The 25432-nt window shown below is 48.3% G+C and overlaps 1 protein-coding gene and 35 non-coding genes across 37 annotated transcripts in view; 1 reads left to right on the top strand and 35 right to left on the bottom strand.

Annotated features, from left to right (window-relative positions):
* Sarm (sterile alpha and armadillo motif) overlaps positions 1 to 25432 on the top strand; it is a 264254-nt gene that overhangs the window by 56829 nt on the left and 181993 nt on the right. The window lies entirely within an intron of this gene.
* Positions 135 to 206, bottom strand: TRNAH-GUG (transfer RNA histidin (anticodon GUG)). Its single transcript has one exon. It is a non-coding gene; the product is annotated as a tRNA-His (tRNA).
* TRNAH-GUG (transfer RNA histidin (anticodon GUG)) lies at positions 817 to 888 on the bottom strand. Its single transcript has one exon. It is a non-coding gene; the product is annotated as a tRNA-His (tRNA).
* TRNAH-GUG (transfer RNA histidin (anticodon GUG)) lies at positions 1158 to 1229 on the bottom strand. Its single transcript has one exon. It is a non-coding gene; the product is annotated as a tRNA-His (tRNA).
* TRNAH-GUG (transfer RNA histidin (anticodon GUG)) lies at positions 1499 to 1570 on the bottom strand. Its single transcript has one exon. It is a non-coding gene; the product is annotated as a tRNA-His (tRNA).
* TRNAH-GUG (transfer RNA histidin (anticodon GUG)) lies at positions 1839 to 1910 on the bottom strand. Its single transcript has one exon. It is a non-coding gene; the product is annotated as a tRNA-His (tRNA).
* On the bottom strand, positions 2179 to 2250 carry TRNAH-GUG (transfer RNA histidin (anticodon GUG)). Its single transcript has one exon. It is a non-coding gene; the product is annotated as a tRNA-His (tRNA).
* On the bottom strand, positions 2858 to 2929 carry TRNAH-GUG (transfer RNA histidin (anticodon GUG)). Its single transcript has one exon. It is a non-coding gene; the product is annotated as a tRNA-His (tRNA).
* On the bottom strand, positions 4556 to 4627 carry TRNAH-GUG (transfer RNA histidin (anticodon GUG)). The gene has a single exon. It is a non-coding gene; the product is annotated as a tRNA-His (tRNA).
* TRNAH-GUG (transfer RNA histidin (anticodon GUG)) lies at positions 5242 to 5313 on the bottom strand. Its single transcript has one exon. It is a non-coding gene; the product is annotated as a tRNA-His (tRNA).
* On the bottom strand, positions 5582 to 5653 carry TRNAH-GUG (transfer RNA histidin (anticodon GUG)). Its single transcript has one exon. It is a non-coding gene; the product is annotated as a tRNA-His (tRNA).
* Positions 5924 to 5995, bottom strand: TRNAH-GUG (transfer RNA histidin (anticodon GUG)). The gene has a single exon. It is a non-coding gene; the product is annotated as a tRNA-His (tRNA).
* On the bottom strand, positions 6264 to 6335 carry TRNAH-GUG (transfer RNA histidin (anticodon GUG)). The gene has a single exon. It is a non-coding gene; the product is annotated as a tRNA-His (tRNA).
* TRNAH-GUG (transfer RNA histidin (anticodon GUG)) lies at positions 6947 to 7018 on the bottom strand. The gene has a single exon. It is a non-coding gene; the product is annotated as a tRNA-His (tRNA).
* Positions 7286 to 7357, bottom strand: TRNAH-GUG (transfer RNA histidin (anticodon GUG)). Its single transcript has one exon. It is a non-coding gene; the product is annotated as a tRNA-His (tRNA).
* On the bottom strand, positions 8982 to 9053 carry TRNAH-GUG (transfer RNA histidin (anticodon GUG)). The gene has a single exon. It is a non-coding gene; the product is annotated as a tRNA-His (tRNA).
* Positions 9667 to 9738, bottom strand: TRNAH-GUG (transfer RNA histidin (anticodon GUG)). The gene has a single exon. It is a non-coding gene; the product is annotated as a tRNA-His (tRNA).
* TRNAH-GUG (transfer RNA histidin (anticodon GUG)) lies at positions 11366 to 11437 on the bottom strand. Its single transcript has one exon. It is a non-coding gene; the product is annotated as a tRNA-His (tRNA).
* TRNAH-GUG (transfer RNA histidin (anticodon GUG)) lies at positions 12048 to 12119 on the bottom strand. The gene has a single exon. It is a non-coding gene; the product is annotated as a tRNA-His (tRNA).
* On the bottom strand, positions 12388 to 12459 carry TRNAH-GUG (transfer RNA histidin (anticodon GUG)). The gene has a single exon. It is a non-coding gene; the product is annotated as a tRNA-His (tRNA).
* Positions 12730 to 12801, bottom strand: TRNAH-GUG (transfer RNA histidin (anticodon GUG)). The gene has a single exon. It is a non-coding gene; the product is annotated as a tRNA-His (tRNA).
* On the bottom strand, positions 13071 to 13142 carry TRNAH-GUG (transfer RNA histidin (anticodon GUG)). The gene has a single exon. It is a non-coding gene; the product is annotated as a tRNA-His (tRNA).
* TRNAH-GUG (transfer RNA histidin (anticodon GUG)) lies at positions 13412 to 13483 on the bottom strand. Its single transcript has one exon. It is a non-coding gene; the product is annotated as a tRNA-His (tRNA).
* On the bottom strand, positions 13752 to 13823 carry TRNAH-GUG (transfer RNA histidin (anticodon GUG)). The gene has a single exon. It is a non-coding gene; the product is annotated as a tRNA-His (tRNA).
* TRNAH-GUG (transfer RNA histidin (anticodon GUG)) lies at positions 14431 to 14502 on the bottom strand. Its single transcript has one exon. It is a non-coding gene; the product is annotated as a tRNA-His (tRNA).
* On the bottom strand, positions 16470 to 16541 carry TRNAH-GUG (transfer RNA histidin (anticodon GUG)). The gene has a single exon. It is a non-coding gene; the product is annotated as a tRNA-His (tRNA).
* Positions 17155 to 17226, bottom strand: TRNAH-GUG (transfer RNA histidin (anticodon GUG)). The gene has a single exon. It is a non-coding gene; the product is annotated as a tRNA-His (tRNA).
* On the bottom strand, positions 17495 to 17566 carry TRNAH-GUG (transfer RNA histidin (anticodon GUG)). Its single transcript has one exon. It is a non-coding gene; the product is annotated as a tRNA-His (tRNA).
* On the bottom strand, positions 17837 to 17908 carry TRNAH-GUG (transfer RNA histidin (anticodon GUG)). The gene has a single exon. It is a non-coding gene; the product is annotated as a tRNA-His (tRNA).
* Positions 18177 to 18248, bottom strand: TRNAH-GUG (transfer RNA histidin (anticodon GUG)). Its single transcript has one exon. It is a non-coding gene; the product is annotated as a tRNA-His (tRNA).
* Positions 18860 to 18931, bottom strand: TRNAH-GUG (transfer RNA histidin (anticodon GUG)). The gene has a single exon. It is a non-coding gene; the product is annotated as a tRNA-His (tRNA).
* Positions 19199 to 19270, bottom strand: TRNAH-GUG (transfer RNA histidin (anticodon GUG)). Its single transcript has one exon. It is a non-coding gene; the product is annotated as a tRNA-His (tRNA).
* On the bottom strand, positions 21575 to 21646 carry TRNAH-GUG (transfer RNA histidin (anticodon GUG)). Its single transcript has one exon. It is a non-coding gene; the product is annotated as a tRNA-His (tRNA).
* Positions 22260 to 22331, bottom strand: TRNAH-GUG (transfer RNA histidin (anticodon GUG)). Its single transcript has one exon. It is a non-coding gene; the product is annotated as a tRNA-His (tRNA).
* TRNAH-GUG (transfer RNA histidin (anticodon GUG)) lies at positions 22600 to 22671 on the bottom strand. Its single transcript has one exon. It is a non-coding gene; the product is annotated as a tRNA-His (tRNA).
* Positions 25308 to 25379, bottom strand: TRNAH-GUG (transfer RNA histidin (anticodon GUG)). Its single transcript has one exon. It is a non-coding gene; the product is annotated as a tRNA-His (tRNA).

The following is a 25432-nucleotide window of genomic DNA, read 5'->3' as shown; positions in this document are numbered from 1 at the left end:
TCTTTTCATGTTTATTCGTTCTAGCCGCGGCAGAACCCTCCCTGAAAGACGGAAATGAGAGAATCTGAGCATTTTGACAAACCATGTTAAAACCTTGCAGAGCTGAGACTTGGTAAAAAAAGAGGTAAAAAGTTTGCCGTGACCAGGATTCGAACCTGGGTTATTGCGGCCACAACGCAAGGTACTAACCACTATACGATCACGGCTATCCCGGAGGACGGAGAACGGGCGTTTCGCTGGGCAACCTAAAGAGAACGTTGAGTGCGCTTTTACGGGTTTTCTTTTGTCTTCGGCCATCCAGGTTCTCCCTCTTTCCCCCCACGCCTTTGCGCCGTCGCTTTCTTTTCATGTTTATTCGTTCTAGCCGTGGCAGAACCCTCCCTGAAAGACGGAAATGAGAGAATCTGAGCATTTTGACAAACCATGTTAAAACCTTGCAGAGCTGAGACTTGGTAAAAAAAAGAGGTAAAAATTTTGCCGTGACCAGGATTCGAACCTGGGTTACTGCGGCCACAAAGCAAGGTACTAACCACTATACGATCACGGCTATCCCGGAGGACGGAGAATGGGCGTTTCACTGGGCAACTTAAAGAGAACGTTGAGTGCGCTTTTACGGGTTTTCTTTTGTCTTCGGCCATCCAGGTTCTCCCTCTTTCCCCCCACGCCTTAGCGCCGTCGCTTTCTTTTCATGTTTATTCGTTCTAGCCGCGGCAGAACCCTCCCTGAAAGACGGAAATGAGAGAATCTGAGCATTTTGACAAACCATGTTAAAACCTTGCAGAGCTGAGACTTGGTAAAAGAAAGAGGTAAAAATTTTGCCGTGACCAGGATTCGAACCTGGGTTATTGCAGCCACAACGCAAGGTACTAACCACTATACGATCACGGCTATCCCGGAGGACGGAGAACGGGCGTTTCGCTGGGCAACTTAAAGAGAACGTTTAGTGCGCTTTTACGGGTTTTCTGTTGTCTTCGGCCATCCAGTTTTTCGCTCTTTCCCCCACGCCTTTGCGCCGTCGCTTTCTTTTCATGTTTATTCGTTCTAGCCGCGGCAGAACCCTCCCTGAAAGACGGAAATGAGAGAATCTGAGCATTTTGACAAACCATGTTAAAACCTTGCAGAGCTGAGACTTGGTAAAAAAAAAGAGGTAAAAATTTTGCCGTGACCAGGATTCGAACCTGGGTTATTGCAGCCACAACGCAAGGTACTAACCACTATACGATCACGGCTATCCCGGAGGACGGAGAACGGGCGTTTCGCTGGGCAACTTAAAAAGAACGTTTAGTGCGCTTTTACGGGTTTTCTGTTGTCTTCGGCCATCCAGTTTTTCGCTCTTTCCCCCACGCCTTTGCGCCGTCGCTTTCTTTTCATGTTTATTCGTTCTAGCCGCGGCAGAACCCTCCCTGAAAGACGGAAATGAGAGAATCTGAGCATTTTGACAAACCATGTTAAAACCTTGCAGAGCTGAGACTTGGTAAAAAAAAAGAGGTAAAAATTTTGCCGTGACCAGGATTCGAACCTGGGTTATTGCAGCCACAACGCAAGGTACTAACCACTATACGATCACGGCTATCCCGGAGGACGGAGAATGGGCGTTTCACTGGGCAACTTAAAGAGAACGTTGAGTGCGCTTTTACGGGTTTTCTGTTGTCTTCGGCCATCCAGTTTTTCGCTCTTTCCCCCACGCCTTTGCGCCGTCGCTTTCTTTTCATGTTTATTCGTTCTAGCCGCGGCAGAACCCTCCCTGAAAGACGGAAATGAGAGAATCTGAGCATTTTGACAAACCATGTTAAAACCTTGCAGAGCTGAGACTTGGTAAAAAAAAGAGGTAAAAATTTTGCCGTGACCAGGATTCGAACCTGGGTTATTGCGGCCACAACGCAAGGTACTAACCACTATACGATCACGGCTATCCCGGAGGACGGAGAACGGGCGTTTCGCTGGGCAACTTAAAAAGAACGTTGAGTGCGCTTTTACGGGTTTTCTGTTGTCTTCGGCCATCCAGTTTTTCGCTCTTTCCCCCACGCCTTTGCGCCGTCGCTTTCTTTTCATGTTTATTCGTTCTAGCCGCGGCAGAACCCTCCCTGAAAGACGGAAATGAGAGAATCTGAGCATTTTGACAAACCATGTTAAAACCTTGCAGAGCTGAGACTTGGTAAAAAAAAGAGGTAAAAATTTTGCCGTGACCAGGATTCGAACCTGGGTTATTGCGGCCACAACGCAAGGTACTAACCACTATACGATCACGGCTATCCCGGAGGACGGAGAATGGGCGTTTCACTGGGCAACTTAAAGAGAACGTTGAGTGCGCTTTTACGGGTTTTCTTTTGTCTTCGGCCATCCAGGTTCTCCCTCTTTCCCCCCACGCCTTTGCGCCGTTGCTTTCTTTTCATGTTTATTCGTTCTAGCCGCGGCAGAACCCTCCCTGAAAGACGGAAATGAGAGAATCTGAGCATTTTGACAAACCATGTTAAAACCTTGCAGAGCTGAGACTTGGTAAAAAAAGAGGTAAAAAGTTTGCCGTGACCAGGATTCGAAACTGGGTTATTGCGGCCACAACGCAAGGTACTAACCACTATACGATCACGGCTATCCCGGAGGACGGAGAATGGGCGTTTCGCTGGGCAACTTAAAGAGAACGTTGAGTGCGCTTTTACGAGTTTTCTTTTGTCTTCGGCCATCCAGTTTCTCGCTCTTTCCCCCACGTCTTTGCGCCGTCGCTTTGTTTTCATGTTTATTCGTTCTAGCCACGGCAGAACCCTTCCTGAAAAACGGAAATGAGAGAATCTGAGCATTGTGACAAACCATGTTAAAACCGTGCAGAGCGGCGACATGGTAAAAAAAGAGGTAAAAAGTTTGCCGTGACCAGGATTCGAACCTGGGTTATTGCGGCCACAACGCAAGGTACTAACCACTATACGATCACGGCTATCCCGGAGGACGGAGAACGGGCATTTCGCTGGGCAACCTAAAGAGAACGCTCAGTGCGCTTTTACGGGTTTTCTTTTGTCTTCGGTCATCCAGTTTCTCGCTTTCACCCCACGCCTTTGCGCCGTTGTTTCCTTTTCATGTTTATTCGTTCTAGCCGCGGCAGAACCCTTCTTGAAAGACGGACATGAGAAAATCTGAACATTGTGACAAACTATGTTGAAACCGTGCAGAGCTGAGACATGGTAAAAAAAGAGGTAAAAATTTTGCCGTGACCAGGCTTCGAACCTGGGTTATTGCGGCCACAACGCAAGGTACTAACCACTATACGATCACGGCTATCCCGGAGGACGGAGAACGGGCGTTTCGCTGGGCAACCTAAAGAGAACGCTCAGTGCGCTTTTACGAGTTTTCTTTTGTCTTCGGTCATCCAGTTTCTCGCTTTCACCCCACGCCTTTGCGCCGTTGTTTTCTTGTCATATTTATTCGTTCTAGCCGCGGCAGAACCCTTCTTGAAAGACGGACATGAGAAAATCTGAGCATTGTGACAAACCATGTTAAAACCGTGCAGAGCGGCGACATGGTAAAAAAAGAGGTAAAAATTTTGCCGTGACCAGGCTTCGAACCTGGGTTATTGCGGCCACAACGCAAGGTACTAACCACTATACGATCACGGCTATCCCGGAGGACGGAGAACGGGCGTTTCGCTGGGCAACCTAAAGAGAACGCTCAGTGCGCTTTTACGGGTTTTCTTTTGTCTTCGGTCATCCAGTTTCTCGCTTTCACCCCACGCCTTTGCGCCGTTGTTTTCTTTTCATGTTTATTCGTTCTAGCCGCGGCAGAACCCTTCTTGAAAGACGGACATGAGAAAATCTGAACATTGTGACAAACTATGTTGAAACCGCGCAGAGCTGAGACATGGTAAAAAAAAGAGGTAAAAATTTTGCCGTGACCAGGCTTCGAACCTGGGTTATGGCGGCCACAACGCAAGGTACTAACCACTATACGATCACGGCTATCCCGGAGGACGGAGAATGGGCGTTTCGCTGGGCAACTTAAAAAGAACGTTTAGTGCGCTTTTACGGGTTTTCTGTTGTCTTCGGCCATCCAGTTTTTCGCTCTTTCCCCCACGCCTTTGCGCCGTCGCTTTCTTTTCATGTTTATTCGTTCTAACCGCGGCAGAACCCTCCCTGAAAGACGGAAATGAGAGAATTTGAGCATTTTGACAAACCATGTTAAAACCTTGCAGAGCTGAGACTTGGTAAAAAAAAGAGGTAAGAATTTTGCCGTGACCAGGATTCGAATCTGGGTTATTGCGGCCACAACGCAAGGTACTAACCACTATACGATCACGGCTATCCCGGAGGACGGAGAATGGGCGTTTCGCTGGGCAACTTAAAGAGAACGTTGAGTGCGCTTTTACGGGTTTTCTTTTGTCTTCGGCCATCCAGGTTCTCCCTCTTTCCCCCCACGCCTTTGCGCCGTCGCTTTCTTTTCGTGTTTATTCGTTCTAGCCGCGGCAGAACCCTCCCTGAAAGACGGAAATGAGAGAATTTGAGCATTTTGACAAACCATGTTAAAACCTTGCAGAGCTGAGACTTGGTAAAAAAAAAAGAGGTAAGAATTTTGCCGTGACCAGGATTCGAACCTGGGTTATTGCGGCCACAACGCAAGGTACTAACCACTATACGATCACGGCTATCCCAGAGGACGGAGAATGGGCGTTTCGCTGGGCAACTTAAAGAGAACGTTGAGTGCGCTTTTACGGGTTTTCTTTTGTCTTCGGCCATCCAGGTTCTCCCTCTTTCCCCCCACGCCTTTGCACCGTCGCTTTCTTTTCATATTTATTCGTTCTAGCCACGGCAGAACCCTTCCTGAAAAACGGAAATGAGAGAATCTGAGCATTGTGACAAACAATGTCAAAACCTTGCAGAGCTGATACTTGGTAAAAAAAAAGAGGTAAAAATTTTGCCGTGACCTGGATTCGAACCTGGGTTATTGCGGCCACAACGCAAGGTACTAACCACTATACGATCACGGCTATCCCGGAGGACGGAGAATGGGCGTTTCGCTGGGCAACTTAAAGAGAACGTTGAGTGCGCTTTTACGGGTTTTCTTTTGTCTTCGGCCATCCAGGTTCTCCCTCTTTCCCCCCACGCCTTTGCGCCGTCGCTTTCTTTTCATGTTTATTCGTTCTAGCCGCGGCAGAACCCTCCCTGAAATACGGAAATGAGAGAATCTGAGCATTGTGACAAACCATGTTAAAACCGTGCAGAGCTGCGACATGGTAAAAAAAAAAAGAGGTAAAAAGTTTGCCGTGACCAGGATTCGAACCTGGGTTATTGCGGCCACAACGCAAGGTACTAACCACTATACGATCACGGCTATCCCGGAGGACGGAGAATGGGCGTTTCACTGGGCAACTTAAAGAGAACGTTGAGTGCGCTTTTACGGGTTTTCTTTTGTCTTCGGCCATCCAGTTTTTCGCTCTTTTCCCCACGCCTTTGCGCCGTCGCTTTCTTTTCATGTTTATTCGTTCTAGCCGCGGCAGAACCCTCCCTGAAAGACGGAAATAAGAGAATCTGAGCATTTTGACAAACCATGTCAAAACCTTGCAGAGCTGAGACTTGGTAAAAAAAAGAGGTAAAAAGTTTGCCGTGACCAGGATTCGAACCTGGGTTATTGCGGCCACAACGCAAGGTACTAGCCACTATACGATCACGGCTATCCCGGAGGACGGAGAACGGACGTTTCGCTGGGCAACCTAAAGAGAACGCTCAGTGTGCTTTTACGGGTTTTCTTTTGTCTTCGGCCATCCAGGTTCTCCCTCTTTCCCCCCACGCCTTTGCGCCGTTGCTTTCTTTTCATGTTTATTCGTTCTAGCCGCGGCAGAACCCTCCCTGAAAGGCGGAAATGAGAGAATCTGAGCATTTTGACAAACCATGTTAAAACCTTGCAGAGCTGAGACTTGGTAAAAAAAAAGAGGTAAAAATTTTGCCGTGACCAGGATTCGAACCTGGGTTATTGCAGCCACAACGCAAGGTACTAACCACTATACGATCACGGCTATCCCGGAGGACGGAGAACGGACGTTTCGCTGGGCAACCTAAAGAGAACGCTCAGTGCTCTTTTACGGGTTTTCTTTTGTCTTCGGCCATCCAGGTTCTCCCTCTTTCCCCCCACGCCTTTGCGCCGTTGCTTTCTTTTCATGTTTATTCGTTCTAGCCGCGGCAGAACCCTCCCTGAAAGACGGAAATGAGAGAATCTGAGCATTTTGACAAACCATGTTAAAACCTTGCAGAGCTGAGACTTGGTAAAAAAAGAGGTAAAAAGTTTGCCGTGACCAGGATTCGAACCTGGGTTATTGCGGCCACAACGCAAGGTACTAACCACTATACGATCACGGCTATCCCGGAGGACGGAGAACGGGCGTTTCGCTGGGCAACCTAAAGAGAACGTTGAGTGCGCTTTTACGGGTTTTCTTTTGTCTTCGGCCATCCAGGTTCTCCCTCTTTCCCCCCACGCCTTTGCGCCGTCGCTTTCTTTTCATGTTTATTCGTTCTAGCCGTGGCAGAACCCTCCCTGAAAGACGGAAATGAGAGAATCTGAGCATTTTGACAAACCATGTTAAAACCTTGCAGAGCTGAGACTTGGTAAAAAAAAGAGGTAAAAATTTTGCCGTGACCAGGATTCGAACCTGGGTTACTGCGGCCACAAAGCAAGGTACTAACCACTATACGATCACGGCTATCCCGGAGGACGGAGAATGGGCGTTTCGCTGGGCAACCTAAAGAGAACGTTGAGTGCGCTTTTACGGGTTTTCTTTTGTCTTCGGCCATCCAGGTTCTCCCTCTTTCCCCCCACGCCTTTGCGCCGTCGCTTTCTTTTCATGTTTATTCGTTCTAGCCGTGGCAGAACCCTCCCTGAAAGACGGAAATGAGAGAATCTGAGCATTTTGACAAACCATGTTAAAACCTTGCAGAGCTGAGACTTGGTAAAAAAAAAGAGGTAAAAAGTTTGCCGTGACCAGGATTCGAACCTGGGTTATTGCGGCCACAACGCAAGGTCCTAACCACTATACGATCACGGCTATCCCGGAGGACGGAGAATGGGCGTTTCGCTGGGCAACTTAAAGAGAACGTTGAGTGCGCTTTTACGAGTTTTCTTTTGTCTTCGGCCATCCAGTTTCTCGCTCTTTCCCCCACGTCTTTGCGCCGTCGCTTTGTTTTCATGTTTATTCGTTCTAGCCACGGCAGAACCCTTCCTGAAAAACGGAAATGAGAGAATCTGAGCATTGTGACAAACCATGTTAAAACCGTGCAGAGCGGCGACATGGTAAAAAAAGAGGTAAAAAGTTTGCCGTGACCAGGATTCGAACCTGGGTTATTGCGGCCACAACGCAAGGTACTAACCACTATACGATCACGGCTATCCCGGAGGACGGAGAACGGGCGTTTCGCTGGGCAACCTAAAGAGAACGCTCAGTGCGCTTTTACGAGTTTTCTTTTGTCTTCGGTCATCCAGTTTCTCGCTTTCACCCCACGCCTTTGCGCCGTTGTTTTCTTTTCATGTTTATTCGTTCTAGCCGCGGCAGAACCCTTCTTGAAAGACGGACATGAGAAAATCTGAACATTGTGACAAACTATGTTGAAACCGCGCAGAGCTGAGACATGGTAAAAAAAAGAGGTAAAAATTTTGCCGTGACCAGGCTTCGAACCTGGGTTATGGCGGCCACAACGCAAGGTACTAACCACTATACGATCACGGCTATCCCGGAGGACGGAGAACGGGCGTTTAGCTGGGCAACCTAAAGAGAACGCTCAGTGCGCTTTTACGAGTTTTCTTTTGTCTTCGGTCATCCAGTTTCTCGCTTTCACCCCACGCCTTTGCGCCGTTGTTTTCTTTTCATGTTTATTCGTTCTAGCCGCGGCAGAACCCTTCCTGAAAGACGGACATGAGAGAATCTGAACATTGTGACAAACTATGTTGAAACCGTGCAGAGCTGAGACATGGTAAAAAAAGAGGTAAAAATATTGCCGTGACCAGGCTTCGAACCTGGGTTATTGCGGCCACAACGCAAGGTACTAACCACTATACGATCACGGCTATCCCGGAGGACGGAGAACGGGCGTTTCGCTGGGCAACCTAAAGAGAACGCTCAGTGCGCTTTTACGAGTTTTCTTTTGTCTTCGGTCATCCAGTTTCTCGCTTTCATCCCACGCCTTTGCGCCGTTGTTTTCTTTTCATGTTTATTCGTTCTAGCCGCGGCAGAACCCTTCCTGAAAGACGGACATGAGAGAATCTGAACATTGTGACAAACTATGTTGAAACCGTGCAGAGCTGAGACATGGTAAAAAAAGAGGTAAAATTTTGCCGTGACCAGGCTTCGAACCTGGGTTATTGCGGCCACAACGCAAGGTACTAACCACTATACGATCACGGCTATCCCGGAGGACGGAGAACGGGCGTTTCGCTGGGCAACTTAAAAAGAACGTTTAGTGCGCTTTTACGGGTTTTCTGTTGTCTTCGGCCATCCAGTTTTTCGCTCTTTCCCCCACGCCTTTGCGCCGTCGCTTTCTTTTCATGTTTATTCGTTCTAACCGCGGCAGAACCCTCCCTGAAAGACGGACATGAGAGAATCTGAACATTGTGACAAACTATGTTGAAACCGTGCAGAGCTGAGACATGGTAAAAAAAGAGGTAAAAATTTTGCCGTGACCAGGCTTCGAACCTGGGTTATTGCGGCCACAACGCAAGGTACTAACCACTATACGATCACGGCTATCCCGGAGGACGGAGAATGGGCGTTTCGCTGGGCAACTTAAAGAGAACGTTGAGTGCGCTTTTACGGGTTTTCTTTTGTCTTCGGCCATCCAGGTTCTCCCTCTTTCCCCCCACGCCTTTGCGCCGTCGCTTTCTTTTCGTGTTTATTCGTTCTAGCCGCGGCAGAACCCTCCCTGAAAGACGGAAATGAGAGAATTTGAGCATTTTGACAAACCATGTTAAAACCTTGCAGAGCTGAGACTTGGTAAAAAAAAAAGAGGTAAGAATTTTGCCGTGACCAGGATTCGAACCTGGGTTATTGCGGCCACAACGCAAGGTACTAACCACTATACGATCACGGCTATCCCGGAGGACGGAGAATGGGCGTTTCGCTGGGCAACTTAAAGAGAACGTTGAGTGCGCTTTTACGGGTTTTCTTTTGTCTTCGGCCATCCAGGTTCTCCCTCTTTCCCCCCACGCCTTTGCACCGTCGCTTTCTTTTCATATTTATTCGTTCTAGCCACGGCAGAACCCTTCCTGAAAAACGGAAATGAGAGAATCTGAGCATTGTGACAAACAATGTCAAAACCTTGCAGAGCTGATACTTGGTAAAAAAAAAAGAGGTAAAAATTTTGCCGTGACCTGGATTCGAACCTGGGTTATTGCGGCCACAACGCAAGGTACTATCCACTATACGATCACGGCTATCCCGGAGGACGGAGAATGGGCGTTTCGCTGGGCAACCTAAAGAGAACGTTGAGTGCGCTTTTACGGGTTTTCTTTTGTCTTCGGCCATCCATGTTCTCCCTCTTTCCCCCCACGCCTTTGCGCCGTCGCTTTCTTTTCATGTTTATTCGTTCTAGCCGCGGCAGAACCCTCCCTGAAAAACGGAAATGAGAGAATCTGAGCATTGTGACAAACCATGTTAAAACCGTGCAGAGCTGCGACATGGTAAAAAAAAAGAGGTAAAAAGTTTGCCGTGACCAGGATTCGAACCTGGGTTATTGCGGCCACAACGCAATGTACTAACCACTATACGATCACGGCTATCCCGGAGGACGGAGAACGGGCGTTTCACTGGGCAACTTAAAGAGAACGTTTAGTGCGCTTTTACGGGTTTTCTGTTGTCTTCGGCCATCCAGTTTTTCGCTCTTTCCCCCACGCCTTTGCGCCGTCGCTTTCTTTTCATGTTTATTCGTTCTAGCCGCGGCAGAACCCTCCCTGAAAGACGGAAATGAGAGAATCTGAGCATTTTGACAAACCATGTTAAAACCTTGCAGAGCTGAGACTTGGTAAAAAAAAAGAGGTAAAAATTTTGCCGTGACCAGAATTCGAACCTGGGTTATTGCAGCCACAACGCAAGGTACTAACCACTATACGATCACGGCTATCCCGGAGGACGGAGAACGGGCGTTTCACTGGGCAACTTAAAAAGAACGTTTAGTGCGCTTTTACGGGTTTTCTTTCGTCTTCGGCCATCCAGGTTCTCCCTCTTTCCCCCCACGCCTTTGCGCCGTCGCTTTCTTTTCATGTTTATTCGTTCTAGCCGTGGCAGAACCCTTCTTGAAAGACGGACATGAGAAAATCTGAACATTGTGACAAACTATGTTGAAACCGTGCAGAGCTGAGACATGGTAAAAAAAGAGGTAAAAATTTTGCCGTGACCAGGCTTCGAACCTGGGTTATTGCGGCCACAACGCAAGGTACTAACCACTATACGATCACGGCTATCCCGGAGGACGGAGAATGGGCGTTTCACTGGGCAACTTAAAGAGAACGTTGAGTGCGCTTTTACGGGTTTTCTGTTGTCTTCGGCCATCCAGTTTTTCGCTCTTTCCCCCACGCCTTTGCGCCGTCGCTTTCTTTTCATGTTTATTCGTTCTAGCCGCGGCAGAACCCTTCTTGAAAGACGGACATGAGAAAATCTGAACATTGTGACAAACTATGTTGAAACCGTGCAGAGCTGAGACATGGTAAAAAAAGAGGTAAAAATTTTGCCGTGACCAGGCTTCGAACCTGGGTTATTGCGGCCACAACGCAAGGTACTAACCACTATACGATCACGGCTATCCCGGAGGACGGAGAATGGGCGTTTCACTGGGCAACTTAAAGAGAACGTTGAGTGCGCTTTTACGGGTTTTCTGTTGTCTTCGGCCATCCAGTTTTTCGCTCTTTCCCCCACGCCTTTGCGCCGTCGCTTTCTTTTCATGTTTATTCGTTCTAGCCGCGGCAGAACCCTTCTTGAAAGACGGACATGAGAAAATCTGAACATTGTGACAAACTATGTTGAAACCGTGCAGAGCTGAGACATGGTAAAAAAAGAGGTAAAAATTTTGCCGTGACCAGGCTTCGAACCTGGGTTATTGCGGCCACAACGCAAGGTACTAACCACTATACGATCACGGCTATCCCGGAGGACGGAGAATGGGCGTTTCACTGGGCAACTTAAAGAGAACGTTGAGTGCGCTTTTACGGGTTTTCTTTTGTCTTCGGCCATCCAGGTTCTCCCTCTTTCCCCCCACGCCTTTGCGCCGTCGCTTTCTTTTCATGTTTATTCGTTCTAGCCGCGGCAGAACCCTCCCTGAAAGACGGAAATGAGAGAATCTGAGCATTTTGACAAACCATGTTAAAACCTTGCAGAGCTGAGACTTGGTAAAAAAAGAGGTAAAAAGTTTGCCGTGACCAGGATTCGAACCTGGGTTATTGCGGCCACAACGCAAGGTACTAACCACTATACGATCACGGCTATCCCGGAGGACGGAGAACGGGCGTTTCGCTGGGCAACCTAAAGAGAACGTTGAGTGCGCTTTTACGGGTTTTCTTTTGTCTTCGGCCATCCAGGTTCTCCCTCTTTCCCCCCACGCCTTTGCGCCGTCGCTTTCTTTTCATGTTTATTCGTTCTAGCCGTGGCAGAACCCTCCCTGAAAGACGGAAATGAGAGAATCTGAGCATTTTGACAAACCATGTTAAAACCTTGCAGAGCTGAGACTTGGTAAAAAAAAGAGGTAAAAATTTTGCCGTGACCAGGATTCGAACCTGGGTTACTGCGGCCACAAAGCAAGGTACTAACCACTATACGATCACGGCTATCCCGGAGGACGGAGAATGGGCGTTTCACTGGGCAACTTAAAGAGAACGTTGAGTGCGCTTTTACGGGTTTTCTTTTGTCTTCGGCCATCCAGGTTCTCCCTCTTTCCCCCCACGCCTTAGCGCCGTCGCTTTCTTTTCATGTTTATTCGTTCTAGCCGCGGCAGAACCCTCCCTGAAAGACGGAAATGAGAGAATCTGAGCATTTTGACAAACCATGTTAAAACCTTGCAGAGCTGAGACTTGGTAAAAGAAAGAGGTAAAAATTTTGCCGTGACCAGGATTCGAACCTGGGTTATTGCAGCCACAACGCAAGGTACTAACCACTATACGATCACGGCTATCCCGGAGGACGGAGAACGGGCGTTTCGCTGGGCAACTTAAAGAGAACGTTTAGTGCGCTTTTACGGGTTTTCTGTTGTCTTCGGCCATCCAGTTTTTCGCTCTTTCCCCCACGCCTTTGCGCCGTCGCTTTCTTTTCATGTTTATTCGTTCTAGCCGCGGCAGAACCCTCCCTGAAAGACGGAAATGAGAGAATCTGAGCATTTTGACAAACCATGTTAAACCTTGCAGAGCTGAGACTTGGTAAAAAAAAAGAGGTAAAAATTTTGCCGTGACCAGGATTCGAACCTGGGTTATTGCAGCCACAACGCAAGGTACTAACCACTATACGATCACGGCTATCCCGGAGGACGGAGAACGGGCGTTTCACTGGGCAACTTAAAGAGAACGTTGAGTGCGCTTTTACGGGTTTTCTTTTGTCTTCGGCCATCCAGGTTCTCCCTCTTTCCCCCCACGCCTTTGCGCCGTCGCTTTCTTTTCATGTTTATTCGTTCTAGCCGCGGCAGAACCCTCCCTGAAAGACGGAAATGAGAGAATCTGAGCATTTTGACAAACCATGTTAAAACCTTGCAGAGCTGAGACTTGGTAAAAAAAAAGAGGTAAAAATTTTGCCGTGACCAGGATTCGAACCTGGGTTATTGCAGCCACAACGCAAGGTACTAACCACTATACGATCACGGCTATCCCGGAGGACGGAGAACGGGCGTTTCGCTGGGCAACTTAAAAAGAACGTTTAGTGCGCTTTTACGGGTTTTCTGTTGTCTTCGGCCATCCAGTTTTTCGCTCTTTCCCCCACGCCTTTGCGCCGTCGCTTTCTTTTCATGTTTATTCGTTCTAGCCGCGGCAGAACCCTCCCTGAAAGACGGAAATGAGAGAATCTGAGCATTTTGACAAACCATGTTAAAACCTTGCAGAGCTGAGACTTGGTAAAAAAAAAGAGGTAAAAATTTTGCCGTGACCAGGATTCGAACCTGGGTTATTGCGGCCACAACGCAAGGTACTAACCACTATACGATCACGGCTATCCCGGAGGACGGAGAACGGGCGTTTCGCTGGGCAACTTAAAAAGAACGTTTAGTGCGCTTTTACGGGTTTTCTGTTGTCTTCGGCCATCCAGTTTTTCGCTCTTTCCCCCACGCCTTTGCGCCGTCGCTTTCTTTTCATGTTTATTCGTTCTAGCCGCGGCAGAACCCTCCCTGAAAGACGGAAATGAGAGAATCTGAGCATTTTGACAAACCATGTTAAAACCTTGCAGAGCTGAGACTTGGTAAAAAAAAAGAGGTAAAAATTTTGCCGTGACCAGGATTCGAACCTGGGTTATTGCAGCCACAACGCAAGGTACTAACCACTATACGATCACGGCTATCCCGGAGGACGGAGAACGGGCGTTTCGCTGGGCAACTTAAAAAGAACGTTTAGTGCGCTTTTACGGGTTTTCTGTTGTCTTCGGCCATCCAGTTTTTCGCTCTTTCCCCCACGCCTTTGCGCCGTCGCTTTCTTTTCATGTTTATTCGTTCTAGCCGCGGCAGAACCCTCCCTGAAAGACGGAAATGAGAGAATCTGAGCATTTTGACAAACCATGTTAAAACCTTGCAGAGCTGAGACTTGGTAAAAAAAAGAGGTAAAAATTTTGCCGTGACCAGGATTCGAACCTGGGTTATTGCGGCCACAACGCAAGGTACTAACCACTATACGATCACGGCTATCCCGGAGGACGGAGAATGGGCGTTTCACTGGGCAACTTAAAGAGAACGTTGAGTGCGCTTTTACGGGTTTTCTTTTGTCTTCGGCCATCCAGGTTCTCCCTCTTTCCCCCCACGCCTTTGCGCCGTTGCTTTCTTTTCATGTTTATTCGTTCTAGCCGCGGCAGAACCCTCCCTGAAAGACGGAAATGAGAGAATCTGAGCATTTTGACAAACCATGTTAAAACCTTGCAGAGCTGAGACTTGGTAAAAAAAGAGGTAAAAAGTTTGCCGTGACCAGGATTCGAAACTGGGTTATTGCGGCCACAACGCAAGGTACTAACCACTATACGATCACGGCTATCCCGGAGGACGGAGAATGGGCGTTTCGCTGGGCAACTTAAAGAGAACGTTGAGTGCGCTTTTACGAGTTTTCTTTTGTCTTCGGCCATCCAGTTTCTCGCTCTTTCCCCCACGTCTTTGCGCCGTCGCTTTGTTTTCATGTTTATTCGTTCTAGCCACGGCAGAACCCTTCCTGAAAAACGGAAATGAGAGAATCTGAGCATTGTGACAAACCATGTTAAAACCGTGCAGAGCGGCGACATGGTAAAAAAAGAGGTAAAAAGTTTGCCGTGACCAGGATTCGAACCTGGGTTATTGCGGCCACAACGCAAGGTACTAACCACTATACGATCACGGCTATCCCGGAGGACGGAGAACGGGCATTTCGCTGGGCAACCTAAAGAGAACGCTCAGTGCGCTTTTACGGGTTTTCTTTTGTCTTCGGTCATCCAGTTTCTCGCTTTCACCCCACGCCTTTGCGCCGTTGTTTCCTTTTCATGTTTATTCGTTCTAGCCGCGGCAGAACCCTTCTTGAAAGACGGACATGAGAAAATCTGAACATTGTGACAAACTATGTTGAAACCGTGCAGAGCTGAGACATGGTAAAAAAAGAGGTAAAAATTTTGCCGTGACCAGGCTTCGAACCTGGGTTATTGCGGCCACAACGCAAGGTACTAACCACTATACGATCACGGCTATCCCGGAGGACGGAGAACGGGCGTTTCGCTGGGCAACCTAAAGAGAACGCTCAGTGCGCTTTTACGAGTTTTCTTTTGTCTTCGGTCATCCAGTTTCTCGCTTTCACCCCACGCCTTTGCGCCGTTGTTTTCTTGTCATATTTATTCGTTCTAGCCGCGGCAGAACCCTTCTTGAAAGACGGACATGAGAAAATCTGAGCATTGTGACAAACCATGTTAAAACCGTGCAGAGCGGCGACATGGTAAAAAAAGAGGTAAAAATTTTGCCGTGACCAGGCTTCGAACCTGGGTTATTGCGGCCACAACGCAAGGTACTAACCACTATACGATCACGGCTATCCCGGAGGACGGAGAACGGGCGTTTCGCTGGGCAACCTAAAGAGAACGCTCAGTGCGCTTTTACGGGTTTTCTTTTGTCTTCGGTCATCCAGTTTCTCGCTTTCACCCCACGCCTTTGCGCCGTTGTTTTCTTTTCATGTTTATTCGTTCTAGCCGCGGCAGAACCCTTCTTGAAAGACGGACATGAGAAAATCTGAACATTGTGACAAACTATGTTGAAACCGCGCAGAGCTGAGACATGGTAAAAAAAAGAGGTAAAAATTTTGCCGTGACCAGGCTTCGAACCTGGGTTATGGCGGCCACAACGCAAGGTACTAACCACTATACGATCACGGCTATCCCGGAGGACGGAGAACGGGCGTTTCGCTGGGCAACTTAAAAAGAACGTTTAGTGCGCTTTTACGGGTTTTCTTTTGTCTTCGGCCATCCAGGTTCTCCCTCTTTCCCCCCACGCCTTTGCGCCGTCGCTTTCTTTTCGTGTTTATTCGTTCTAGCCGCGGCAGAACCCTCCCTGAAAGACGGAAATGAGAGAATTTGAGCATTTTGACAAACCATGTTAAAACCTTGCAGAGCTGAGACTTGGTAAAAAAAAGAGGTAAGAATTTTGCCGTGACCAGGATTCGAACCTGGGTTATGGCGGCCACAACGCAAGGTACTAACCACTATACGATCACGGCTATCCCGGAGGACGGAGAACGGGCGTTTCGCTGGGCAACTTAAAAAGAACGTTTAGTGCGCTTTTACGGGTTTTCTTTTGTCTTCGGCCATCCAGTTTTTCGCTCTTTCCCCCACGCCTTTGCGCCGTCGCTTTCTTTTCATGTTTATTCGTTCTAACCGCGGCAGAACCCTCCCTGAAAGACGGAAATGAGAGAATTTGAGCATTTTGACAAACCATGTTAAAACCTTGCAGAGCTGAGACTTGGTAAAAAAAAGAGGTAAGAATTTTGCCGTGACCAGGATTCGAATCTGGGTTATTGCGGCCACAACGCAAGGTACTAACCACTATACGATCACGGCTATCCCGGAGGACGGAGAATGGGCGTTTCGCTGGGCAACTTAAAGAGAACGTTGAGTGCGCTTTTACGGGTTTTCTTTTGTCTTCGGCCATCCAGGTTCTCCCTCTTTCCCCCCACGCCTTTGCGCCGTCGCTTTCTTTTCGTGTTTATTCGTTCTAGCCGCGGCAGAACCCTCCCTGAAAGACGGAAATGAGAGAATTTGAGCATTTTGACAAACCATGTTAAAACCTTGCAGAGCTGAGACTTGGTAAAAAAAAAAGAGGTAAGAATTTTGCCGTGACCAGGATTCGAACCTGGGTTATTGCGGCCACAACGCAAGGTACTAACCACTATACGATCACGGCTATCCCAGAGGACGGAGAATGGGCGTTTCGCTGGGCAACTTAAAGAGAACGTTGAGTGCGCTTTTACGGGTTTTCTTTTGTCTTCGGCCATCCAGGTTCTCCCTCTTTCCCCCCACGCCTTTGCACCGTCGCTTTCTTTTCATATTTATTCGTTCTAGCCACGGCAGAACCCTTCCTGAAAAACGGAAATGAGAGAATCTGAGCATTGTGACAAACAATGTCAAAACCTTGCAGAGCTGATACTTGGTAAAAAAAAAGAGGTAAAAATTTTGCCGTGACCTGGATTCGAACCTGGGTTATTGCGGCCACAACGCAAGGTACTAACCACTATACGATCACGGCTATCCCGGAGGACGGAGAATGGGCGTTTCGCTGGGCAACTTAAAGAGAACGTTGAGTGCGCTTTTACGGGTTTTCTTTTGTCTTCGGCCATCCAGGTTCTCCCTCTTTCCCCCCACGCCTTTGCGCCGTCGCTTTCTTTTCATGTTTATTCGTTCTAGCCGCGGCAGAACCCTCCCTGAAATACGGAAATGAGAGAATCTGAGCATTGTGACAAACCATGTTAAAACCGTGCAGAGCTGCGACATGGTAAAAAAAAAAGAGGTAAAAAGTTTGCCGTGACCAGGATTCGAACCTGGGTTATTGCGGCCACAACGCAAGGTACTAACCACTATACGATCACGGCTATCCCGGAGGACGGAGAATGGGCGTTTCACTGGGCAACTTAAAGAGAACGTTGAGTGCGCTTTTACGGGTTTTCTTTTGTCTTCGGCCATCCAGTTTTTCGCTCTTTTCCCCACGCCTTTGCGCCGTCGCTTTCTTTTCATGTTTATTCGTTCTAGCCGCGGCAGAACCCTCCCTGAAAGACGGAAATAAGAGAATCTGAGCATTTTGACAAACCATGTCAAAACCTTGCAGAGCTGAGACTTGGTAAAAAAAAGAGGTAAAAAGTTTGCCGTGACCAGGATTCGAACCTGGGTTATTGCGGCCACAACGCAAGGTACTAGCCACTATACGATCACGGCTATCCCGGAGGACGGAGAACGGACGTTTCGCTGGGCAACCTAAAGAGAACGCTCAGTGTGCTTTTACGGGTTTTCTTTTGTCTTCGGCCATCCAGGTTCTCCCTCTTTCCCCCCACGCCTTTGCGCCGTTGCTTTCTTTTCATGTTTATTCGTTCTAGCCGCGGCAGAACCCTCCCTGAAAGGCGGAAATGAGAGAATCTGAGCATTTTGACAAACCATGTTAAAACCTTGCAGAGCTGAGACTTGGTAAAAAAAAAGAGGTAAAAATTTTGCCGTGACCAGGATTCGAACCTGGGTTATTGCAGCCACAACGCAAGGTACTAACCACTATACGATCACGGCTATCCCGGAGGACGGAGAACGGACGTTTCGCTGGGCAACCTAAAGAGAACGCTCAGTGCTCTTTTACGGGTTTTCTTTTGTCTTCGGCCATCCAGGTTCTCCCTCTTTCCCCCCACGCCTTTGCGCCGTTGCTTTCTTTTCATGTTTATTCGTTCTAGCCGCGGCAGAACCCTCCCTGAAAGACGGAAATGAGAGAATCTGAGCATTTTGACAAACCATGTTAAAACCTTGCAGAGCTGAGACTTGGTAAAAAAAGAGGTAAAAAGTTTGCCGTGACCAGGATTCGAACCTGGGTTATTGCGGCCACAACGCAAGGTACTAACCACTATACGATCACGGCTATCCCGGAGGACGGAGAACGGGCGTTTCGCTGGGCAACCTAAAGAGAACGTTGAGTGCGCTTTTACGGGTTTTCTTTTGTCTTCGGCCATCCAGGTTCTCCCTCTTTCCCCCCACGCCTTTGCGCCGTCGCTTTCTTTTCATGTTTATTCGTTCTAGCCGTGGCAGAACCCTCCCTGAAAGACGGAAATGAGAGAATCTGAGCATTTTGACAAACCATGTTAAAACCTTGCAGAGCTGAGACTTGGTAAAAAAAAGAGGTAAAAATTTTGCCGTGACCAGGATTCGAACCTGGGTTACTGCGGCCACAAAGCAAGGTACTAACCACTATACGATCACGGCTATCCCGGAGGACGGAGAATGGGCGTTTCGCTGGGCAACCTAAAGAGAACGTTGAGTGCGCTTTTACGGGTTTTCTTTTGTCTTCGGCCATCCAGGTTCTCCCTCTTTCCCCCCACGCCTTTGCGCCGTCGCTTTCTTTTCATGTTTATTCGTTCTAGCCGTGGCAGAACCCTCCCTGAAAGACGGAAATGAGAGAATCTGAGCATTTTGACAAACCATGTTAAAACCTTGCAGAGCTGAGACTTGGTAAAAAAAAAGAGGTAAAAAGTTTGCCGTGACCAGGATTCGAACCTGGGTTATTGCGGCCACAACGCAAGGTCCTAACCACTATACGATCACGGCTATCCCGGAGGACGGAGAATGGGCGTTTCGCTGGGCAACTTAAAGAGAACGTTGAGTGCGCTTTTACGAGTTTTCTTTTGTCTTCGGCCATCCAGTTTCTCGCTCTTTCCCCCACGTCTTTGCGCCGTCGCTTTGTTTTCATGTTTATTCGTTCTAGCCACGGCAGAACCCTTCCTGAAAAACGGAAATGAGAGAATCTGAGCATTGTGACAAACCATGTTAAAACCGTGCAGAGCGGCGACATGGTAAAAAAAGAGGTAAAAAGTTTGCCGTGACCAGGATTCGAACCTGGGTTATTGCGGCCACAACGCAAGGTACTAACCACTATACGATCACGGCTATCCCGGAGGACGGAGAACGGGCGTTTCGCTGGGCAACCTAAAGAGAACGCTCAGTGCGCTTTTACGAGTTTTCTTTTGTCTTCGGTCATCCAGTTTCTCGCTTTCACCCCACGCCTTTGCGCCGTTGTTTTCTTTTCATGTTTATTCGTTCTAGCCGCGGCAGAACCCTTCTTGAAAGACGGACATGAGAAAATCTGAACATTGTGACAAACTATGTTGAAACCGCGCAGAGCTGAGACATGGTAAAAAAAAGAGGTAAAAATTTTGCCGTGACCAGGCTTCGAACCTGGGTTATGGCGGCCACAACGCAAGGTACTAACCACTATACGATCACGGCTATCCCGGAGGACGGAGAACGGGCGTTTAGCTGGGCAACCTAAAGAGAACGCTCAGTGCGCTTTTACGAGTTTTCTTTTGTCTTCGGTCATCCAGTTTCTCGCTTTCACCCCACGCCTTTGCGCCGTTGTTTTCTTTTCATGTTTATTCGTTCTAGCCGCGGCAGAACCCTTCCTGAAAGACGGACATGAGAGAATCTGAACATTGTGACAAACTATGTTGAAACCGTGCAGAGCTGAGACATGGTAAAAAAAGAGGTAAAAATATTGCCGTGACCAGGCTTCGAACCTGGGTTATTGCGGCCACAACGCAAGGTACTAACCACTATACGATCACGGCTATCCCGGAGGACGGAGAACGGGCGTTTCGCTGGGCAACCTAAAGAGAACGCTCAGTGCGCTTTTACGAGTTTTCTTTTGTCTTCGGTCATCCAGTTTCTCGCTTTCATCCCACGCCTTTGCGCCGTTGTTTTCTTTTCATGTTTATTCGTTCTAGCCGCGGCAGAACCCTTCCTGAAAGACGGACATGAGAGAATCTGAACATTGTGACAAACTATGTTGAAACCGTGCAGAGCTGAGACATGGTAAAAAAAGAGGTAAAATTTTGCCGTGACCAGGCTTCGAACCTGGGTTATTGCGGCCACAACGCAAGGTACTAACCACTATACGATCACGGCTATCCCGGAGGACGGAGAACGGGCGTTTCGCTGGGCAACTTAAAAAGAACGTTTAGTGCGCTTTTACGGGTTTTCTGTTGTCTTCGGCCATCCAGTTTTTCGCTCTTTCCCCCACGCCTTTGCGCCGTCGCTTTCTTTTCATGTTTATTCGTTCTAACCGCGGCAGAACCCTCCCTGAAAGACGGAAATGAGAGAATTTGAGCATTTTGACAAACCATGTTAAAACCTTGCAGAGCTGAGACTTGGTAAAAAAAAGAGGTAAGAATTTTGCCGTGACCAGGATTCGAATCTGGGTTATTGCGGCCACAACGCAAGGTACTAACCACTATACGATCACGGCTATCCCGGAGGACGGAGAATGGGCGTTTCGCTGGGCAACTTAAAGAGAACGTTGAGTGCGCTTTTACGGGTTTTCTTTTGTCTTCGGCCATCCAGGTTCTCCCTCTTTCCCCCCACGCCTTTGCGCCGTCGCTTTCTTTTCATATTTATTCGTTCTAGCCACGGCAGAACCCTTCCTGAAAGACGGAAATGAGAGAATTTGAGCATTTTGACAAACTATGTTGAAACCGCGCAGAGCTGAGACATGGTAAAAAAAGAGGTAAAAATTTTGCCGTGACCAGGCTTCGAACCTGGGTTATTGCGGCCACAACGCAAGGTACTAACCACTATACGATCACGGCTATCCCGGAGGACGGAGAACGGGCGTTTCGCTGGGCAACTTAAAAAGAACGTTTAGTGCGCTTTTACGGGTTTTCTGTTGTCTTCGGCCATCCAGTTTTTCGCTCTTTCCCCCACGCCTTTGCGCCGTCGCTTTCTTTTCATGTTTATTCGTTCTAACCGCGGCAGAACCCTCCCTGAAAGACGGACATGAGAGAATCTGAACATTGTGACAAACTATGTTGAAACCGTGCAGAGCTGAGACATGGTAAAAAAAGAGGTAAAAATTTTGCCGTGACCAGGCTTCGAACCTGGGTTATTGCGGCCACAACGCAAGGTACTAACCACTATACGATCACGGCTATCCCGGAGGACGGAGAATGGGCGTTTCGCTGGGCAACTTAAAGAGAACGTTGAGTGCGCTTTTACGGGTTTTCTTTTGTCTTCGGCCATCCAGGTTCTCCCTCTTTCCCCCCACGCCTTTGCGCCGTCGCTTTCTTTTCGTGTTTATTCGTTCTAGCCGTGGCAGAACCCTCCCTGAAAGACGGAAATGAGAGAATTTGAGCATTTTGACAAACCATGTTAAAACCTTGCAGAGCTGAGACTTGGTAAAAAAAAAAGAGGTAAGAATTTTGCCGTGACCAGGATTCGAACCTGGGTTATTGCGGCCACAACGCAAGGTACTAACCACTATACGATCACGGCTATCCCGGAGGACGGAGAATGGGCGTTTCGCTGGGCAACTTAAAGAGAACGTTGAGTGCGCTTTTACGGGTTTTCTTTTGTCTTCGGCCATCCAGGTTCTCCCTCTTTCCCCCCACGCCTTTGCACCGTCGCTTTCTTTTCATATTTATTCGTTCTAGCCACGGCAGAACCCTTCCTGAAAAACGGAAATGAGAGAATCTGAGCATTGTGACAAACAATGTCAAAACCTTGCAGAGCTGATACTTGGTAAAAAAAAAAGAGGTAAAAATTTTGCCGTGACCTGGATTCGAACCTGGGTTATTGCGGCCACAACGCAAGGTACTATCCACTATACGATCACGGCTATCCCGGAGGACGGAGAATGGGCGTTTCGCTGGGCAACCTAAAGAGAACGTTGAGTGCGCTTTTACGGGTTTTCTTTTGTCTTCGGCCATCCATGTTCTCCCTCTTTCCCCCCACGCCTTTGCGCCGTCGCTTTCTTTTCATGTTTATTCGTTCTAGCCGCGGCAGAACCCTCCCTGAAAAACGGAAATGAGAGAATCTGAGCATTGTGACAAACCATGTTAAAACCGTGCAGAGCTGCGACATGGTAAAAAAAAAGAGGTAAAAAGTTTGCCGTGACCAGGATTCGAACCTGGGTTATTGCGGCCACAACGCAATGTACTAACCACTATACGATCACGGCTATCCCGGAGGACGGAGAATGGGCGTTTCACTGGGCAACTTAAAGAGAACGTTGAGTGCGCTTTTACGGGTTTTCTTTTGTCTTCGGCCATCCAGTTTTTCGCTCTTTCCCCCACGCCTTTGCGCCGTCGCTTTCTTTTCATGTTTATTCGTTCTAGCCGCGGCAGAACCCTCCCTGAAAGACGGAAATAAGAGAATCTGAGCATTTTGACAAACCATGTCAAAACCTTGCAGAGCTGAGACTTGGTAAAAAAAAGAGGTAAAAAGTTTGCCGTGACCAGGATTCGAACCTGGGTTATTGCGGCCACAACGCAAGGTACTAACCACTATACGATCACGGCTATCCCGGAGGACGGAGAACGGGCGTTTCGCTGGGCAACCTAAAGAGAACGCTCAGTGCGCTTTTACGGGTTTTCTTTTGTCTTCGGTCATCCAGTTTCTCGCTTTCACCCCACGCCTTTGCGCCGTTGTTTTCTTTTCATGTTTATTCGTTCTAGCCGCGGCAGAACCCTTCTTGAAAGACGGACATGAGAAAATCTGAACATTGTGACAAACTATGTTGAAACCGCGCAGAGCTGAGACATGGTAAAAAAAAGAGGTAAAAATTTTGCCGTGACCAGGCTTCGAACCTGGGTTATTGCGGCCACAACGCAAGGTACTAACCACTATACGATCACGGCTATCCCGGAGGACGGAGAACGGGCGTTTCGCTGGGCAACCTAAAGAGAACGCTCAGTGCGCTTTTACGAGTTTTCTTTTGTCTTCGGTCATCCAGTTTCTCGCTTTCACCCCACGCCTTTGCGCCGTTGTTTTCTTTTCATGTTTATTCGTTCTAGCCGCGGCAGAACCCTTCCTGAAAGACGGACATGAGAGAATCTGAACATTGTGACAAACTATGTTGAAACCGTGCAGAGCTGAGACATGGTAAAAAAAGAGGTAAAAATATTGCCGTGACCAGGCTTCGAACCTGGGTTATTGCGGCCACAACGCAAGGTACTAACCACTATACGATCACGGCTATCCCGGAGGACGGAGAACGGGCGTTTCGCTGGGCAACCTAAAGAGAACGCTCAGTGCGCTTTTACGAGTTTTCTTTTGTCTTCGGTCATCCAGTTTCTCGCTTTCACCCCACGCCTTTGCGCCTTTGTTTTCTTTTCATGTTTATTCGTTCTAGCCGCGGCAGAACCCTTCCTGAAAGACGGACATGAGAGAATCTGAACATTGTGACAAACTATGTTGAAACCGTGCAGAGCTGAGACATGGTAAAAAAAGAGGTAAAAATATTGCCGTGACCAGGCTTCGAACCTGGGTTATTGCGGCCACAACGCAAGGTACTAACCACTATACGATCACGGCTATCCCGGAGGACGGAGAACGGGCGTTTCGCTGGGCAACCTAAAGAGAACGCTCAGTGCGCTTTTACGAGTTTTCTTTTGTCTTCGGTCATCCAGTTTCTCGCTTTCACCCCACGCCTTTGCGCCGTTGTTTTCTTTTCATGTTTATTCGTTCTAGCCGCGGCAGAACCCTTCCTGAAAGACGGACATGAGAGAATCTGAACATTGTGACAAACTATGTTGAAACCGTGCAGAGCTGAGACATGGTAAAAAAAGAGGTAAAAATATTGCCGTGACCAGGCTTCGAACCTGGGTTATTGCGGCCACAACGCAAGGTACTAACCACTATACGATCACGGCTATCCCGGAGGACGGAGAACGGGCGTTTCGCTGGGCAACCTAAAGAGAACGCTCAGTGCGCTTTTACGAGTTTTCTTTTGTCTTCGGTCATCCAGTTTCTCGCTTTCACCCCACGCCTTTGCGCCGTTGTTTTCTTTTCATGTTTATTCGTTCTAGCCGCGGCAGAACCCTTCCTGAAAGACGGACATGAGAGAATCTGAACATTGTGACAAACTATGTTGAAACCGTGCAGAGCTGAGACTTGGTAAAAAAAAGAGGTAAAAAGTTTGCCGTGACCAGGCTTCGAACCTGGGTTATTGCGGCCACAACGCAAGGTACTAACCACTATACGATCACGGCTATCCCGGAGGACGGAGAACGGGCGTTTCGCTGGGCAACCTAAAGAGAACGCTCAGTGCGCTTTTACGAGTTTTCTTTTGTCTTCGGTCATCCAGTTTCTCGCTTTCACCCCACGCCTTTGCGCCGTTGTTTTCTTTTCATGTTTATTCGTTCTAGCCGCGGCAGAACCCTTCCTGAAAGACGGACATGAGAGAATCTGAACATTGTGACAAACTATGTTGAAACCGTGCAGAGCTGAGACATGGTAAAAAAAGAGGTAAAAATATTGCCGTGACCAGGCTTCGAACCTGGGTTATTGCGGCCACAACGCAAGGTACTAACCACTATACGATCACGGCTATCCCGGAGGACGGAGAACGGGCGTTTCGCTGGGCAACCTAAAGAGAACGCTCAGTGCGCTTTTACGAGTTTTCTTTTGTCTTCGGTCATCCAGTTTCTCGCTTTCATCCCACGCCTTTGCGCCGTTGTTTTCTTTTCATGTTTATTCGTTCTAGCCGCGGCAGAACCCTTCCTGAAAGACGGACATGAGAGAATCTGAACATTGTGACAAACTATGTTGAAACCGTGCAGAGCTGAGACATGGTAAAAAAAGAGGTAAAAATTTTGCCGTGACCAGGCTTCGAACCTGGGTTATTGCGGCCACAACGCAAGGTACTAACCACTATACGATCACGGCTATCCCGGAGGACGGAGAACGGGCGTTTCGCTGGGCAACCTAAAGAGAACGTTGAGTGCGCTTTTACGGGTTTTCTTTTGTCTTCGGCCATCCAGGTTCTCCCTCTTTCCCCCCACGCCTTTGCGCCGTCGCTTTCTTTTCATGTTTATTCGTTCTAGCCGCGGCAGAACCCTCCCTGAAAGACGGAAATGAGAGAATCTGAGCATTTTGACAAACCATGTTAAAACCTTGCAGAGCTGAGACTTGGTAAAAAAAGAGGTAAAAAGTTTGCCGTGACCAGGATTCGAACCTGGGTTATTGCGGCCACAACGCAAGGTACTAACCACTATACGATCACGGCTATCCCGGAGGACGGAGAACGGGCGTTTCGCTGGGCAACCTAAAGAGAACGTT

This window comes from Rhipicephalus microplus, chromosome 3, assembly GCF_043290135.1.
Source record: "Rhipicephalus microplus isolate Deutch F79 chromosome 3, USDA_Rmic, whole genome shotgun sequence".
Classification (NCBI taxonomy): domain Eukaryota; kingdom Metazoa; phylum Arthropoda; class Arachnida; order Ixodida; family Ixodidae; genus Rhipicephalus; species Rhipicephalus microplus.
This window is presented reverse-complemented; position numbering and strand designations above follow the sequence as displayed.